At 52.2% G+C, this 18,491-nt stretch overlaps 1 long non-coding RNA gene across 1 annotated transcript in view; it reads left to right on the forward strand.

Annotated features, from left to right (window-relative positions):
* The window catches only part of LOC125612739, a 58,475-nt gene that overhangs the window by 12,205 nt on the left and 27,779 nt on the right, over window positions 1–18,491 (forward strand). The window contains exon 2 of the long non-coding RNA XR_007343216.1: window positions 3,311–3,447. This is a non-coding gene — a long non-coding RNA (uncharacterized LOC125612739). The remainder of the gene's footprint in view (window positions 1–3,310; window positions 3,448–18,491) is intronic.

Consider the following 18,491-nt stretch of genomic DNA (forward strand, 5'->3'; position numbering starts at 1 on the left):
TGGAGGTTGCTGCTGCTTCTCTCCTGCCCCTGATTTCCCATGGTGGCCGCCTGATGCACCCTGTGGCCAGCCCTGAGGAGGCCAGGGAAAATGGGCGGCAGTGAGGGGTGGTGTTCCTCCCACCAAGAGGGCAGGGATTCTGAAGACACAGCTTGGGGAGGGAGGGTCCTCTGTCCAGTGTGGGGTGGGTGCTTCCTTCTCCTACCACCCATCTGCAGAGCCTGGCCCTCAGGCTCCTGAAGGGCAGGCACAGAACTCACGGTAGACCTAGGATGCTGGTGGCCACCTGCTCAGCCCATGGCAGACCAGCCCCCAGCGGCAACACATGTTGGTCTTTGGAGTCAGGACAAGGGAGGGACGGATGAGATTCTAGGATTTGGGCTCCTGGTCTAGTTTGGAAGACTGATTACCTTAGACTGAGCTTGTCTGGGCTTGGAGTAGCTTCCTTGGTAGCAAGTGACCTAGAGGGAGGAGGGACCCTAGGATCTAGCACCCTTCCTCTGAGACCCTGCATGAGCTCCCTGGCCTCCTGACCTCTCTCTTGTCCCTTTGCAGACACTCACTCTGCCTCCCTGTGAGCAGGAGCCATTGACCTGCAGGCTCAGGCCTGCCTGGAGGGACAGACAGAGGGAAGCCAGGGCTGAGTGTGTCTCTGGCTCCACAGAGCCAGATGAGACAGGCCGACTTTCAGCAGGCCAGTGTCTGCGTCCTTGCGGGCCTGGGAGGGCTCATCCGGCTTGTGCCAGACCCTTCTATCAGGGGAACAATAAGCCCTCATGTGTGCTCAGCACACCAGCAGGTCCCTTATTCAATACATGGTGCCAGCTCTTCCTCTGACTAGGCGCTGGTCCAGGCCTTGAGGACAGACCAACCAGCAAGGCAGGCCACCGAGGTCTCCCAAGAGCTGGGCAGCAGATGGCATTCTAGTCCAGATGGTGACCCCAGCTGCTCATACAGATAAACCACAAAGCCTCACCCAATAAAAGTGTATTTCTCACCCTGCCACTGCCCTGTGTATTGGGGGGCTGCTCCATGTGGTCATCCAGGGCCCCAGGCACTGTCCATTGTGGAGGTAGTCAGTGTAACTCATCAGAGAAGGAGTGGAATGGAGTCGCGCTCACTGGGGGGTTAGGGTAGAGCCTGGAAGTAGAGGCCCCCTGAGAACGGGCGGAACAGACCACAGGGCCCACTCCATCCAGGCCTCAGGACGCAGAGAGCACAGGGATGGCCTAGAGCAGTCAGCACTGCCCTGTGACCCTCACTGGCCCATGAGAGGTGACTGACTCGTAGCTGCTCTGTGACTGCCTATTGTTGAATGGCAGGAGAGAGCAGAACACCAGGCCTTGGGTTCCTCCAGAATGTGGGTGGAGGCCTGGCAAGGTCTAGGGGCTCTCAGGAGAAACAAGCCACTGCAGGGAGAGAGCAGGCAGGGCCCACGGTGACACCCCGCCAGGCAGGACAGAGCTGGGCACAGGGGGAAGGGCCAGTCTCTGTCCTGGGCGAGGCATCTTCTATTCCATCTCTGGAACGGCTCTGTACCACTGTACTTTTTTCTGTGTTTGTTTTATTATTTGAAATTTTCTTTAGAAATTTAACAGGCTTGGTATGTTTCTTTGTTTCACTGTTTTCCTCTGTGCATAGATTACATGCTTTCAGCAGCATCTGCTGTGAATTTTAATTACGATGCTCAACTCAAAGGGAGCCTCACAAAGCAGCCTGTGTCGTTAGCAGTCCAGGGCCATGTTGACGGCACAGACGGAGGTTGCAAAGTGCGTCAGGAGACTTGGAAGCCAGACAAAGGAAATACAATCCAACAGTCCTCCCCTTTTCTCACCGCCTCCTTGTTAAGAGGACTCTGTAGCAAGGGACAGCTATGCATAAAATCACATTTGGTTTATGTTTTTAGCCAACAGTCGTCTTTTGGTTCTTTAAGGCAGCATCGCAGAACCTCAGCACCTTTTAAAGTAGCAATTGTGGGATTTGTAGTTGGACAGAATGAAAAGCGCCTTTCTGTGTTTGGCTTCTTCAAGCTGCAAAAAATAAGCTTATAAAATGTCACAGAACCGGGCTGCCGCTACTTCTGAAGACTTCTGGTTTGGTGCACGTGGTCCCTTGTGGTTTGCCCTGCCATTGCCAGGGGCAGATCTGTGCATAGGCTGGAGCATCCTGCTCCTCTGGCTGAGTCAGGCCAGGCTGCTGGTCCACCAGGTCTGGGTCCAGTTCTGCTGGACATTGGCGGCCTGCCATGGAGCCCATTCTCTACAGAGCAGATGTGTCTCCTATCCTTGTCGTATGAGCAGCATCATGACTACATTCTATTTCAGAAGCAAATTGTACTGATCGTAAACTGTAATTATGTGGTAATTATTTGGCTGCCACTGTAAGTATCTGGGAGCTGCAATTTCCTTACACAGTGGAAATCGTATCTCCTGGAGCCCTCTCGCCAGGCTGGCCCTGGGTACCTGGGCTTCCAGGAGGAGGTCTCAGGTCCTGCCACCTGATGCTCTGTGAATGCGTCCTGGAGGGCAGGAGCAAACCACAGCACTGTCTGAGCTTGGGCACCCCATCTGTGCAGGGATGCGGCTGATCCTGATGCTGCGGTCCGGTGTTTGCCTCTGGGGGTTGGTACTGTTCTGGCACTGCTACAAGCCTGGCTAGAGCAAGTGTTAGGGAATATTTATCAAATGGCATTTGACTTTCTGCTGGGCACATCTTAGCCAGGGCACCAATGCCCAGTTCCAGCTCTGGATAAAAATATACCTGACACAGGCACTGTCTAGCCCTCGGGTCATAAAGGACAGTGCCCCCAGGCAGGGCTGGGTGGGTGCCAGTCATCTTTGCTGATCCTGCCAACCTCCTATGGGGCTGTGCCTCCTTTACCTAATGAGATTGGATACCTGCCAGGTCTTTTGCACAGGGACTTATCATGGTAAGAAGGCTCAGTGCAGGTTAGTGTCCTACATTCCTGGCCTGAGACAGGGCAGGGGTTGGCATCCATGGCCTTCTACCTCAGGGCCCAAGTGGGTGGTGACCTTGCCTCTCTGCCTTCTAGGGATCGGGACTCTGATCTTTGGGACCATCCATCTCCAGGGACAGCAAGCCCTCATTGCATTGTCCCTGGCTCTTTTCTGTGGCCCCTTTGCTCCTCTGGGCCTTAGTGTTTCTGCCTTGCTGGTGCTGGAGGGCAGCGGGAGGACCTCTGGAGTTGAGGGATGCTGTGTTATTTCCTCCCTGACTTTTGCCACTGGAATTGTTCTTGGGACTCCAGGCATGCGATCCGTTATGAAGACCTGGTCTCTGTTCTCCCTAGGTGTCCTGCCTCCCCCTTGTAAGTCCTGCTTTGTGACTGAAGACACAGCTCTCTCTTTGACCCAGAGGAAGAGCCTGGTGGAGGGAGGCCCACATGTGATGATCATCCTGCTTCGAGAAGGGCGCTTTATAGGTTTGGTGAGTAAGTTTTGACATTTATCTCTCAGGGCTGCTCCTCAAGATGGGAAGGAATGAGGCAGGGGGGATTTGGTTGGTCTATGCCTGGAAGCCAGGGAAACATTGAGCGATTGATTGGTCCCCTGACACCACAGAGAGGGGTCCGGTCCTCAGGTTTGCTGAGCTGCAGCGCACGGGAGCTTGGTCTTCCCTGTGGGAGATGGCAGCCCTGTGCCTCTTTCAGAGTGGGACACCTCCCGGGGGACCATTCAAGCACGGTGGGCAAGGACAGGCCAGCCCCCATCAGGCATGGGCTGCCATGGAGCTGGCTGAGTTGCTGGGGAGGGCACAGGTTGCACACTGACGGGGGTGCTGGCACTGACCTGTGCTGTGCTGCCAGTCCGGCTTCCTTCATGCTTAGTCTCTGGGCCTGTTTCCACCCCGGGCTGGCCTGTGGCTGCCAGACCTGGCCCAGGAGAGCCAGCACTCAGAGGAACGCAGCTGCTCCCGAGCAGGTGCCCAGATTGGAAGGCCCAGCTGGCCTCTTCCTCTCCGTGCTCGCAAGGCGGCTTCTCAGGGCTCCCTGGCCAGTGTCACGGGGGAATCTACGTAGGCAGCTGCTCCAATGTTTCAGGATGGAATAAAGGAGACCCGGTCTGGCTGTTGAGCTGAGGTGCAGTCACGGCCCCCGCTGCCTGATAGCCACCTGTGGTTGTGAGGCAGGCCCTTGGAGGACCCTTCCCCACACTGCCGTGCACAGGCCTTCGTGGCTCAGGCATCCACAGCACCACGGCAACAAAGCAGGAGTTGTGCCAGTGCTTGACCCCAGGCCCTACGGCTGACCATGAGCGTCCATCAAGGACAAGGGGTCATTTGGAAAAATCAGTCCATCCACTGAAGTGTAGACGGCATGCTCACGTTGTCTCGATCAATAACACACTAGACCTGGTGTGGAACGTCACATCCTGAGAAATTGTCTTAGCAATTAGAGCTATGGTCACTGGAAATTGAAAGTGTGTGTGTGTGTGTGTGTGTGTGTGTGTGGTATATGGTGTGTTTGTGATATGAGTGTGGTTGTATGTTGTGTGTAGTTTGTGTGTGCATGTGTGGTGTGTATGGTGTGTGCAGTGTGTGTGTATGGTGTGTGCAGTGTGGGTGTGTGTGGTGTGTGTGTGCAGTATGTGTGTATGGTGTGTGGAGTGTTGTGTGGTGTGTCTAGTTGTATGTGTGGGTGGTGTGCAGTGTGTGTGTGTGTGGCCTGTGTGTGTGCGTGTGTGTGGTTCATATACACAGGATCAATATCCTGTGCGGAGGAGTGTGGTGGGTGAGGAAGAGCACAATTTCCAGCATTGCACTTACCTTGGGGTAAACCCCGGGAGAAGCGCAGGATGCAGCTCTGGGAAGAGGGCAGACACATGAGCACCTTTCCTGGTTGCTAGAGAAGAGCCAGCATCTGCAGGTGGAGAACGGCAGTGGGGGGCAGAAGGCCTGGCTGCCTGGATCCATCTAGTGCATGGACGTCTGAGGCACCAGTTTCACTTTAAAAATGCTAGTGTCACTGGGCACAGTTGCACATGCCTGCAATCCCATAGCTTGGGAGGTGGAGGCAGGAGGATCAAGGGTTCAAAGCCAACCTCAGCAAGGCCCTAAGCAACCCAGTGGGACCCTGTCTCAAAATAAAATAAGAAAAGGGCTGGGGTGTGGCTCAGTGGTTAGGTGCCCCTGGGTTCAATCCCTGGTACCTAAATAAATAAATAGATGCTGGTGTCGACAATGTGCCAGAATCTATACCCCATTCCAGTCTTTGAGTACCAACACCTGACAGGTGGCCTCAGTCTGCAGACCTGGGATCAGGTCGCTCACGAGGACAGAGACATAGTGCCTACATGCAGGGTCCAGGTGCTGGCACCTGGCCAGGCCTCCTTGCAGGTCGTCCCATGGTGGAAGGCGAGGCTGTGTGTGGGAACAGGAGGGGGTACTGGCCCTTTGGTCAGGAGGTATGGCCCTCAAAGCCTCATTACCTCTCGAAGGACCCGCCTCTTGATACTGTTAGACAGGAACTGAATTTCAGTGCTGACTATGGAGGGAACAAGTGTCCCAGTCATACCAGGGTCAATTTGCCACTGCTTCAGCCTGACCGAGAGGTGCAGAAGGTGGGAGTAGGATCAGAATGCACCACAGCGAACTTGATGTGGTTAATTTTTTATTTTAAAATTTTAGACTAGGGGCTGGGGATGTGGCTCAAGCAGTAAACGCGCTCGCCTGGCATGCGCAGGGTGCTGGGTTCGATCTTCAGCACCACATAAAATGAAAAATAAAGATGTTGTGTCCACCAAAAACTGAAAAATAAATATTAAAAAATTCTCTCTCTCTCTCTCTCTCTCTCTCTCTCTCTCTCTTCTCTCTCTCCCTCTCTTTAAAAAAAAATTAGACTAGTTTCAAGTTTACAGAAAGTTTACAAAGATGTAGAATGTTCCAGGGTCCCTCAGTCCCTTTCCCTGTTGACATCTTACACTTCTGCACTCATACCTTGTCGTTAATTAAGTCCACACTTTGTTCATGGGTCCTTAGTTCTTGTGCTAAGGAACCATGAACAAAGGAGCCCACATTGCATCCGGCCACCATGCTCCTCGGCTTCCTGGGCTGTGGAGATCCTTGGACCTTCCTTGCTCTTGAAGACTTTGATGGCTGAGGGGTTTGGAGCAGGGATTTTGCAGTGTCTCTCAGCTGGGATTTTTCTGAGGCTTTTCTCATGTGGGACTGGGGTTGTGGGTTTGGGGAGGAAGACCACAGAGGTAGAGTGACAGTACTTCACATCGAGGTAAGGGTTGACCCTGTCAGCTTGACTGACCATTGCTGCTGTTGACCTTGATCACCTAGCCAAGGTAGTGCTTGCCAGATTCTCCAACATGTGCTCCTTCATGGGCTGCATATCTAATGGAGGAGATAGAAGTGCCAGTTCTGTAGCCTTCTAGGGCTCTGGACTCACAGGGTGGCCAGATGCCCAGCATCACCAGGAGGGACCCCGTGTCCTCCTGTGCTGGGCTGAGGAACTGCCAAAAAAAAATCCAGGGGAAATAACCTTCTTGTAAGAATGTGTCTGGCACAGTGAGGAGCGTCCCTGAAGCCCTCCTGTATCTCTACTTTGGTCACTGCTGATGGACCAGCAGGACCACTCGTCCTGCCTGGCTGGGCCCATGGATCTACCTCCACCCTTAGGAGCAGTGACTTCCAGTATAGCAAAGAGATGCCAAGTGGGGAACTGTTGGTAACGTTCCCAGTGAAACTCAGAGTATTTTGGGATTCCGCTTGGGAAACATCCTCCATTCAAGTTTCTACTTGAAGAGTGTGTGTTTGCAAAGAAAATGTGCAAGGAACCATTTCCTTGTGACTGAGTACAAAGCAAGACTATTTTTATCAAACTATTTTCACACCACGCCCTTACAGCTAAGAGGGCCTAAATTTTGAAGGAGGCGTCTTATGCTACAAACGTCTTCCTGCAGGAGCCTGGGGCAATGGGGACCCCTTCTTGCTAGCCCCAATAACTCGCCCAACATTTTGTGGACAGGAGACCCACTCACCTTTATGTCTACGCTCTTCCATCTGGAGCACTAAGCTACCTTCAAGGGCCCACGTCAGTCCGCCAGCAAGAAAGGTGGGCCGTGGCTCCTCAGGTCTCCCAGGTAATGTGGACATTCTGGCAGGTTTGTGAAAGATCAGTTGCTTCTTTGTTGCTATATTTCATGTTAATTGTATTTTTCCCCCAAAGTGTATGGGGGAGGCAAGCAGACTTGAAGTTAGAGGGTTTGAAAAAATAACTGATTAAAAGAAGCCCAACCCTCCCAGCCTCCTGGAGGCCGGGTGTGCACTGGTTAGAGCCATGAATAGTGGGAGCCCAGTCCTGTGGAAGTACTGAGGATCCTAGAAACCACCGGACTTCAAACCAACTCATTTTTTCCCCATGGTGCTGGGGAGTGAACCCAGGGCTTTGTGCATGCGAGGCAAGCACACAAGCTCATTTTTGACATGGACTTCGTTAGGACTGATTCCCACTGAGATGGCTTAACTTTACAGGCTTCGTAATGTAGCAAAGTAGCATTGTCATCCTGCAGCCTGTCCGGTGTCACGTTTGTTTCCCAGTGTTGTAACCTAAACACTATTTGAAACCCCCCCTCCCCCCATAGTTGTGCGGCTGCGCAGTCATGTGCCTGGGTGCCTCTGCTCCATTGGAGTCTCGTCCAGGAGCAGGCAATTGCTTGTGACAGCTGGAATTTTCCTCAGTCCCGCGGGAGAAAGGACCCAGTATTTTATTGTTATTAACCTCCTGTTATTAAGTTCTCAACACTGTTGTGCAGCTCATCTGAGATTTCTCACTTGTGAATATTAAGTGGTGTTCTTATTGAGGACATATTTTCCTTTTTATGTGCATTATGAAATTCCACATCCTGAGCAGCTGGGGGAGTGAAAGTGGCAGTCGGGGTCCTCAGAGGAGACCAGAGTGTGATCCATACTATCTGCAAGGGTGTGGGTGTCTACAAGATCTGTTGGGCTAAAGGCTGTCTTGTCCCCCAGAGCCCCATGGTTAGGGCAGTGGGGACTCCTTTGGGTGGTGCAAGTGGAGGGAGCAGAGGGACACAGTGACGGCCTTAGCAAGAACAGGTGTGTGTGTGAAGCTGAAGTGCAGTCACAGGACAGTCACTGTATGGGCTTTTCCCCTGTGTGCTCTGTGGGTCTTGGATTCTGCTTCTGAGCCCCTCCTGCAGCCCAAGCAGGGTCACAGTCCTGCCAGCAAGGGGCATGGGCACTCAGGACGGGCATGCAGGAGGGAGCGTGCTTCCCGGCCCCTCCACCTGCCGCAGTGGAAAGCACTTCCTCACATTCCGTCGGGACTGGGACTGGAGGACACTGCTAAGCCTCATTGAAAGGGGACCTGGGAAAGACGTGGTAAAGGTCATTCCCATTACCATATCTTTTTCTATTTCGGTAACACAAGGACATCTTACATTTTTCAGTTGCTAAACTATAAATCTTATAATCCCCACAAAACCCAAGTCTCCACTGCTCTCTAAGTACAGGGCTGCAGGAGGTGTATAGGGCCTGGGTACCAGTGTGCATGCTACCAGGATGGGGCATCAGGGAGCTGGTGCAATTCAGAGTACATCTGCGACTGCTGGTCTGGGTCAGCAGCAGAGCCCCTGCCTTAGGATGACCACCCAGCTGGGTCTGCTTGGGCTGTGGATCCTTCCTCTGATTAATCTAGGAAACCATGATTGCAAAGCCTTGGAGGGAACAATTGCTATAGGGTCCCAAACACATTGGGGTTGTAAGAAGAATTCATTGTAACCTCACTCTGATGTGGATGAATAATATGAGAGAGAGAGAGAGAGAGAGAGAGAGAGAGAGAGAGAGAGAGAGAGATCCTATCATTTTCTGTTCTCTCTGAGAACACCAGCAACTTGATTATAAAAAATCAAGCAAAGAGAAACAGGTATCATTGTAAAACATCAATTGATTGATTGGTCAATTTGTTTGTTCATTTGTTCTCCAAATGTTCCTCACATCTCTCCTATAGGTCAGGCTCTGTGCTTGCACAAGGATAACAAGATTAGCACGACAGATGTGGTCCCTGCCATATCCGAGCTCTATCCACTGGGGGAAGCTAGACATTAATCAAGTAATTGTATAAATCACAGTTTAATTATAGTTGGAATAAGTGTGACAGAGGAAAGCACCATGAAGATAGAATGGGGAGCTGTAATGTCATTCTGACCACTAGGCACCCTGAGGACCACGTTGGGCAAGGTCCCACAACACCTGAGAGCAGCTGAATCCAGGGTGCTGGGGACAGTTTTTACCTGGTCATCAGGCACAGTAGCTGAGAGACAGGTGCTCCGAGTGTCTGTCTTAGGGTACTGTGGTTTTGCCTGGATGTGTCCCTGGGGTTGCATGACAATCTACCTGCTTGCCAACATGGCCCTTGGGCATCTCCCGAGTAAGTGGTACATGGAGTTGTGCTGAGAGAGTGGGCTCTTCTAGACCATCTCATCACCTTGATGCTGAACCTGTGTCCCTGGAGAGCACCACATACTCAGGAAATAACACTGAGTCCAAGATTCTCTCTAAAAATAAATACTAGCTGATTGCCACCTGCTTCAAAATCATAGTTATAAAGTTAGAGCAGTAAGAACATTTATTTCCATAGCAATTTCTTTTGGAAAATAATCTGAGAAGGTTCTCATCCTATGAAAAGTGGGGCTCTATGAAAAGTGGGGCTGTACTTGAATTTGCCCTAGGAAGGAAGCCTGGGGGCTCCAAAGGAGGGGCTGGTAGCTGACAGGTGGAGAGCATCTGGGGTTGGGAGGCTACTGGGTCCTCACCTTATGAGAAGCAGAGCCTCTTGGGTTGGGAAGATGGCTCTTGGCTACCAGCCCTCTCCCAAAGTGATAGGGGGTCTGCTGCTTTTTCTGGAAGAACCAGAAACATTTTAAAGGACATTCTAATCAACAGATGAGTTGATTTTTCATTTTAGAGAACAGCACAGTAGTGGGGAGTGTTTAGAAGTTGGAAGGACTTGAGGTCCTTGCCTGCACTTCTCTCCTCTCATGAGAGAGCTGAGAAAAAATGCTGGGGAGTGGTCCAGATGTTTCCTTGCAGGCCCAGCTGGCGTCCCTTTTCCACTGTGCACAAAGATTTTGTCACTTCCTTCTAAAAAGCCCCTCTCTTTTCTATTTTTAAGTGAATTTAAATCTGACTTTTCTGCAGGGAAAAGCACTGCAGATTGACACCCCTGGTGGCGGGTAGGGGACCTCTAAGGAAGTCCCTCCCGAGCTGCTCTGTCCAGCCAGGCCCCGGCAGCGTGTCTCCCCTCCTGGAGGCCTGGGCTGGTCACTGCATGCTTGCTGGGGCACTAGGGGCACAGGTACATGCTGGGCCTTGGTGGCCACCTCGTTGGCTATGTGGAGAGAGACACTTGCAGAACCAGCAGATGAGTGCGTGGCACACAGGCCTGGCATGCTGTGCTGGTCTGGCTGCCCACTTCTGCAGATGCCTCCTGTTCCGTCTCAGTAACACACCTGTGGGAGGTTGGAAAGGGAGTCTAGGGTCATGTGCTTAAAATGTGTGTTTTTTGCCTTGACAATAGAAAGGAGATCTTGAGTCTAACCCAAGTGTAAATAGAGCTTTGGGTGCACGACAGTTAAGCAGTCAACGCCACCATCCCTGCCTCCTAGGGCCATGGCCAGCGTTCCTTGCCCATCCTTCCCTGCATCCATTTCAGCACAGGTGACAGGGAGCCAACTGCTGACACCAGGAGCCTCTGCCCACAGCTGGTCCGTGTGTTAGTCCTGGCAGCCATTATCCACCACCAAGTGCAGCCCACGCTTCCTGCCTGCTGTCTCCCATCAACCCTGGCCCTGCGGCACTCTTAAACAGGCTCTGGACATGGTGACCAGACCTGGGCACTGTCCTGCTGGAACCATTAGTGTCTGGGACTGCTCTGGTGGACTGCAGACACGGCCCAGGAGGCCCTGCCCTCCCCAGCCCTCTGCCTGCTGGATGCCCCTGGCGTCTCACTTTCCTCCTCCTCCGTCTGCATCAGACTCCAGTCCCAGCAGTTCTCCCTGCTCGGCTTCACTTGGGAGACTTCCTGTTCACTTTGCCCTCTGCTTGGAAGGCCTGGGGTTCAACATGCCTGGCTCTGGCACGTCTGAAGGCACAGTGGGCTGCCTCTAGGATGCACTCGCTCAGACAGAATTTGCTGCTTTTGGTAGCTGCACATCACCACCGAAGTCACGTCGCCTCAGGAGCAAGCGTTGGTCCCTCTCTGCCTCATTCGGTAGGTCGTAAAGGCACATGAAGGAGTGTGGGGGCTTGTTTGCTGGTGTGTTCCCAGGCCCAGGGCCGTTCTGGACACAAGAGCTGCCCAAGAGCGGGCTGCGTGGTGGAAAGGCTAAAGAGCTGGAGGAGATGCTGGCCAAGGAGATCCTGCACTCAAATGCCTGTGTCCAGCACCCTCCTGCCATGCTCTCCTTCACTGTCTCACCCCTGGTGGAGTCGTCCTGCTCACTCAGGAGGCCGCGGGGCGAGATGGTGGCTGGGCATCTGTGCAGGCAGTTAGTGTGGCTTTGAGGACTCGGGGACACCCATGGTGTGATGAGGTCTCTGACACGTGCTGTTCCCTCCGTCCTCTCCTGGTGACCATCAGGAGGAGAGTTTTCTTTTTAAAGTTTATGGCCTCAGTGGTTCGATCGCAGTTATAGTGCCCCTAACAGCTGTTACTGCTTGCAACAGTGGATCAGAAATGAAGCTGAGCTCAGGCTTAATGGAAATTGTCCCTTGAAAGGTTTGAATTCAGAGCATTTATTCTCCATTAATTTCAAGCAGACTCTAAATTGAGCAAAACAGTTCCTGTCTTTCCTTTTAGTTGCAGGTTTTAGCTGACAAATGGATGCCAGGGCTGCCCAGCTTGATTGCAGCCATTGAGACATGCCAATTTCAGGAAATGTGCTCATCTCTGCGACTCATGTCCTTCCAGTTGGAGTCTGGGCTCCGCTGAGCATGGTTGGTGTGGGAGTGTGGCGTTCACGGCGAAGCCCTCCCTGCTGAGGCAGACGGTGCACCTAAGTTGCTGAGCAGCACTGGGAGAGACCCAGGGATGGCCAGGGAAGGGGTCAAGGGGCTCTGTGCTGAATGGAGGAGGCCATTTGGGCCAAAGAGCCCCACCCTGCACCCTGCTCCCACCCACAAAGGGCTCTCTCTCTTGCTGCACAGGGTAGTGTTGGGGCCATTGGCAGCAGCAGGACTTCTCCACAGCATGGTCTAGGTGGTCCCTGTCAGGGTTGGGGACATGAAGCTGTTTCTGTCACACTGTTCAGGAGGGAGCATGCAGCATGCCGGCCAGTGCTTCAGGACCACAGAACACAGCTGGGACGTTGGGCTCTCTCTGTGCTGTGTGGGGACGTCTAACTGGACACTGGTGTGAGGCTTCCCACCCTGCTGGGGAAGGTCCACAGTGGTGGCTGGCATTCTCCATTGGCGGATTTCCCCCGCTAGCCTGTCCTTCTAACCCCTTCACCTTTGACCCAAGTACTAACATCCGTCTTACCAGCTCAGAGGGGTCCAGGCAGAAATGACTCGATATTTTCTGATCACTCTCAGTGTGTGGCCCCTCTCTTGCCTCCTGATGACATCTTGGAGGATTCCACAGGTTTCTGGTCACTTCTGTTCAGGAACAAGGCCAGGCAAATCCACCCTGAACTCCAGTGTCTTCTTCTTCCCTGCCCTGTGAGACTTTAGAGACTTACAGCGAGGAAGGTGGGGTTCAGCTTTCATGGCCTCCCCTCCCTTCCGGGGTCTTTGTCTCCCTAGTATGAGCAGGTAGGGAGGCCAGGTATGAAAAGGGACACAAGTCTCTCAGGCACCTGGCTGCTGTTAAGGACCCTTGGTGGTGTGGAATGCAGAGGGAAACCAGGACAAAAGGCCACCCTGGCCGGCATTTCAGAATGGACTGGCAGCCATCGGGACCAGGACTTAGGCATAGGTCAGGTGGCTGACGGGGAACCACCCCCTGGGCTGGGCACATTTGAACTGTGAACGTGAACGTCTGAACTGGGCCAAGTCTGCAAACCCTGTGGCCGTGCCTCAGTGAACTCTGCTGTCCATCACTTCCCAGCCCCCGGGAGCCCAGCGGGCGGCTCCTCCACACCACATGCCTGTGCGGGGAGCTCCTGGAATCTCTTCTGTGCCTGCGTCTCCTTCCCTGTGAAAACCCTGTGCAATCCCAGCTTCCTGGAGCGAGTGCTCAGGCAGACCTGTCTGAACTGGTGTGTCCCCTGCTGCAGTTCCCGTGACCCCAAATCTCTATCGCCTTGCAGCTCCTGAGTTTGAACTGGAGACAGCTGTGGCTGCTGGCACGTGCCCTCTCACGGCAGACACCCAGTGCTGGCTTCTGATCAGTGCCCCCCTGAGATGCCTGGAGGACCACGCCAGGGCCTCTCCACACCCCTGGTGTGGGAGACACTTCAGCTCAGCCTGGTACCCACCATCTCACTCTGCCCTGGCAGTCCCTTATGCCTTGGGTCCCCTTGCCCACGGGCCTCCCCTTGGCTGGGCACCAGCAAGCTCACTCAAGCCCATTCCTGGAGCAGTGTCCACGGGACCTGGGGCAGGCCTTGGGTAGAGGCAGGGGCTCTCCTGACCACCACCCTACTCTGCCATCTTCTCCCCAGTGCTCAAAAGAGCTGGAGGCTGGACTGGCCCTTAGGTGAGCCCACACCTAGACTTATTTGCATTTCCAACCCCAGGCCACGTGTTCTAAGTCCCTTCACCCTGGGGCAGCAGGGACAGTGCTCGAAGTCCCCTCCCCATAATTGTGGCTGCCCCTGTGGAGCTGGGCGGGGAGCTCTGGGCTAGCAGTGGAGGTTGATGGTTGCTGCCCTCCTGTTGTCTGTGGCTCTTGGAGATGGGTGAGGGCTCGGGGGCTTCCTTGCCTCAGTCCTCAGCCTTGGGTTCCGACAGATGTACTCTCAGCATGGCGGCATCAACCCCTGGCACAAACCTGTGTTCTCTCCCCATCCCTTTCTCCCAGTCCTCGCCCCCACCCTGGTCCTGCTCCAGGGCTGCTGTCCACACCTCTGTCCGCCACCCTCTTTCCATGGCCCCAGCTGCAAAGCAGACATCTGCTGCCTCCCCTCTGTGTCCTGTGAGGGGACACTCTGTCTGTGACACTCTGTGCTGTGACCCACTCTGTCTCTGTCCCTCTGATTGTCACCAAGATTCACCAGACATTGCCGCTGGCTAGCTACTTTAATGATGGGAAAGGTGGCGTATCTTGGCAGCTGAAAAGGTAGCTTTCAGTGAGACTTTGAGACTACAGATTACTGAAGGATGATTCACTGAGAACCTGGACCTGCTCATTTACTAGTTATGAGACTATTTGATTTTCATTTTTATTGGGATTAATTTTGTTCTCCTGTGGATTCTGATTAGAGTTCTCCATGGCTCTTGCTGGTACCATGTTGGGCTCCCTGGGCACAGGACTTAGCCAGGCTGTTGCCAGCCTCCTGTGCCACCCACGGCCCAGGTGTAGGATTGGACTTCTGTCCTGTGGCAGGTTGTAAAGGGCCAGCTTTCTGTTCGACCATGTGCTTCAGTGAACTGAACTCCGGTGCCTTCAGAACTACAGGAAGAAGCAGGGCCTCGTAGGAAGAGAGAAAACCTCCACTAACTCTCTGAGTTCTTAGAATGACAGGCTTTTCATTGCTTTTTCTGAAAAATAAAAAAATCACCATGTCTGTATATTATATAAAGTAGGAATATATTTAAATGATTATAAACCAGATGCATTTGCAAACCTTTCAAGAGCAATAGCTCCATCAAGAAAGTGCTTAAATAAAAAATAAATTATTGCAATTTTCAGGTTGAGAAATAAAGTGTGTCTAATTGCAGTGGCGAACAGGAGCATTGAATGAAGCGTATCTGTCTTCTCCAGGAACTCCACCAATCAGTCTGTGATGAGGAAATGTAATGAAGAAACAAACACTATTAGTGAGGTTTAACCGGCCATCCCAGAGTGCCTGCGCTCACCAGCAAGTAGTCAGTCACCCGCTGGCCCACCCCCTTGCTCAGGCCAGGCCCAGGCCCAGCTGCACCCCAAGGCGCCTCTTCTCTCACCCATTCCTCTTACATGCTCCTTGCTTCAGGAGCCCTCCCGACTGGTCCTGGAAGATCTCCTCCCTGCAGCCTGCAGGGCACCTCTCATGCTCTTGCCCTCCTCCCAGTCTGACGTGGCTTCAAGACTCCAGTTAGAAAGGCAGGGGGTGGGGGGTGCGAAGCTGAGGGTGCCGGCAGGTTCTCTGTGGCTGGCGAGGGGAGGCAAACCAGGCTGACCCTAGTGCGTGCGTGTGGAAGTCTGTGCACGTGGTACAGTGGGGCACCCTGACCATGACAAGACAGCCTTCCAGCCTCCCAGGAGAGTGATGTCTAGGCCTAGCGATGGCTGCTGGGGTCAGTACCATTGTCTGGTCCGCTGGACACTCCCCTCCTGCCACAGTGGTGTGCAGAGCTGTCAGCGAGACACACTGGTGCCCTCAGGGTCAAGTGCCCTGCGGAGCCATCTCGGTCACATGACACACCTGCCCTGCTTCCCCAGCCTCCTTCCTGAGTGGGCAGTCCCACAGTAGCGAAGCCCTTCCTTGGCCTTGGTCTTGCTGCACCTGTCCTGGTCCCAACAGGTGCTCTCATCTCCCTCTCTCCCTGTTGTTTCCCTTACATCGTCTCATTCAGTAACGAGAATGGAGAGTTTAGTTTTGCCTCCTGCCTGGGACATATGTACACTCTTTGGAAATTTGACTAATTTTTTTTTTTTTTCTCAAGAGGTGTTGCTCTCTGTGATTCACAGAAGTTCCAGGCACTGAGGCTCTCCCTGTGCTCCGTGGAGAAGTGAGTGACTTCTGATTCCCTCTGTAGACATTTCTGACGTCAGCGAAGGAAGGGATGAGTTCTGTGTGAGTCTGAGCCTGAGTGGGAGGGAGGGTCCTGCAGAACTCAAGGTTCATTGTCCAGCATCAATGAGGAGGCCATTCTAGGCGTCCAGTATTGCTGTCAGCGAGCGAGGGCCAAGTAGAAATGAATGCTGCCACCCAGAGAGTACCACGAACTAGTGCTTCCTTCGTCTTCTCCACGCCTCTGACATTTCCCTCCTGTGGGCCTCTGCAGTGTGTGAGCACAGCACAACCTGGAAGGTCCTGATGGGTCTCCACTGGCCTAAGTCAGCCGTGAGGTGCCCAGACGTCAGCAGGAAAGACAGGGGTGACCCTGAGAGCTGAGTGTGGACACACACGCCAGTGTCAGAGGCTCCTCGTGGGAAGAAGGGAGCCAAGGAGTGATTCAGAGAGCGAGAGGAGGGGCATGTTTCGCAAATACTGCCTTTGAAATGAAAATGTGTGTGACTATGACAGAGATAAGGCAATCCCAGAGAGCCAGACCCTCGAGTGCACACCACCCAGGCTGAGGAAGAGAACTCGCGATTCTCCCTCTGGTCACTCTCTTGTCCTATTGGAGATCAGCACTGAGTTAAGTTTTGCCACTACCAATGCTTGTGCCTCTTTATTTTCTTTATTGTACACATGCTAGTCCCCAAACGATGTTTTATTTAGCTTTGCAGAAATTCTGGACTTCATGTAACCGCGACCACATGTACGTGTTCTTCTGTGGTTCTCCATCTTGCTTAATGTTGAGTTTGTGAGATTCATCCATGGTGACAAGTGAATGGAAGGAACCATAGTTCATCCATCTTTATTGCTTTATAACATTCTGCTAAATGGAAATGGGATGATAAAGCCATCTATCTGTCAATAGATTATGTTCAGGCTTTTGCTGTTATAAAATGCTTCTATAAATATTCTTGAACTTGTCTCCTGGTGAATTAAAGTGATGGATAACACACACATGCACACACACACACACACACACACACTTCAGGGTGTGGGATGTGCAGATCTTTCAGTTTCATGAGATAATGTCCTTTTTTCTGTAAATGGACTGTACTAGAATTCAGTTGCTCCTCCTTACCGCCAGAGCTGCTCCTTTGTTGTGATGCTCCTCACTTGGCAGGTGTGAGGCAGCATCTGCCTGGCTCTGGCCACTCACTTCCACAAGCATTGGAGAGGCTGAGCCTCTTGTCTTAGGGTTACTGGCCACTGAGCTCCACTTCCTTTTTGGAGAAAGGTTTGAGATTTTTATCTATTTTTAAATTGGGGTCTCTTTACATATTCTGAATACATTTTGTGATTTTTAAAATTGTTTTTAGTTTTTAGTGTTAGTTATACATAGAAGTGGGGCTTATTTTGACATATTCATAAATGCTTGTTATGGGTTAGATACAAGGTATCCCTCAAAGCTGCAAGATAGTTTAGAAATGAACTGATTGGATTATGAGAGCCCAAAACTCACCAATGCATTAATCCACTTGAATGGATTCACTGGGTGGTGGCTGTAGGCAGTGGGGAGTGGTTGGAGGAGGTGTGCCGCTGTCTGGCTGGGCACAAATCATGAGCCACTCAAACAGGAACAAACTTTATTTCCAAACTCCCACAGCACACTCCACACCCGCTCCCCGGGAACCTCTCCCGAACGCCACCCACGCGGCTCCTCCAGGAACACACCACACATCAACCGGAACTCCCTCCCCGGGGCTGCGCGTACTCACTCTCGGAACCCTGCGAGAACTCAACAGAAACTCTAAAGTAGCAGGCGCTGGAGGCAGCAAGAGCCATCCTATTACCAGACAGTAAAGGTCTAATATACAGCTGAATACACAACCTGTTTCAATCCAACACAATGGCAATCCAACTTAATGGCTCGCTTCTCAACCATACTTCTGGTAAAATGCCAGGGGCCATTCCGACTTGGCTGTGGCTCTCAGCAGAGGTGGGTCTCTGGGTGCGTTTGCTTGGGGTTCATACTCTGTCCCTAGTGAAAGAGCCCTTTGCTGCCTGTTGCCATGTCCTGAGCTGCTTTCCTCTTCCCCATGAAGTTCTGCCTTGCGTTGGGCCCCCGAGCAATGGAGCCGGCTGTCTGTGGACTGAGACCTTTGAACCGAGCACCAAATAAACTTTTCCCTCTCTAAAATTATTCTTGTCAGGTCTTTTGGCCACAGCAGCAAAACACTGCCTAAAACAGTACATAACATAGATGCATAACTTTTCATGAATTTGAAACAGCCTAGGCCACATACTTAATAATGCTGTATTAGCAGACATTTTTATTTTATTTTATTTAATTTTTTTTTAAATTTTTTTTATTGGTTGTTCAAAACATTATAAAGCTCTTGACATATCATATTTCATACATTAGATTCAAGTTGGTTATGAACTCCCAATTTTACCCCAAATACAGATTGCAGAATCACATCGGTTACACATCCACATTTTTACATAATGCCCTATTAGTAACTGTTGTATTCTGCTACCTTTCCTATCCTCTACCATCCCCCCTCCCTCCCCTCCCATCTTCTCTCTCTACCCCATCCACTGTAATTCATATTTCTCCTTGTTTATTTTCCCATT

This window comes from Marmota marmota, unplaced genomic scaffold, assembly GCF_001458135.2.
Source record: "Marmota marmota marmota unplaced genomic scaffold, marMar, whole genome shotgun sequence".
Lineage (NCBI taxonomy): Eukaryota > Metazoa > Chordata > Mammalia > Rodentia > Sciuridae > Marmota > Marmota marmota.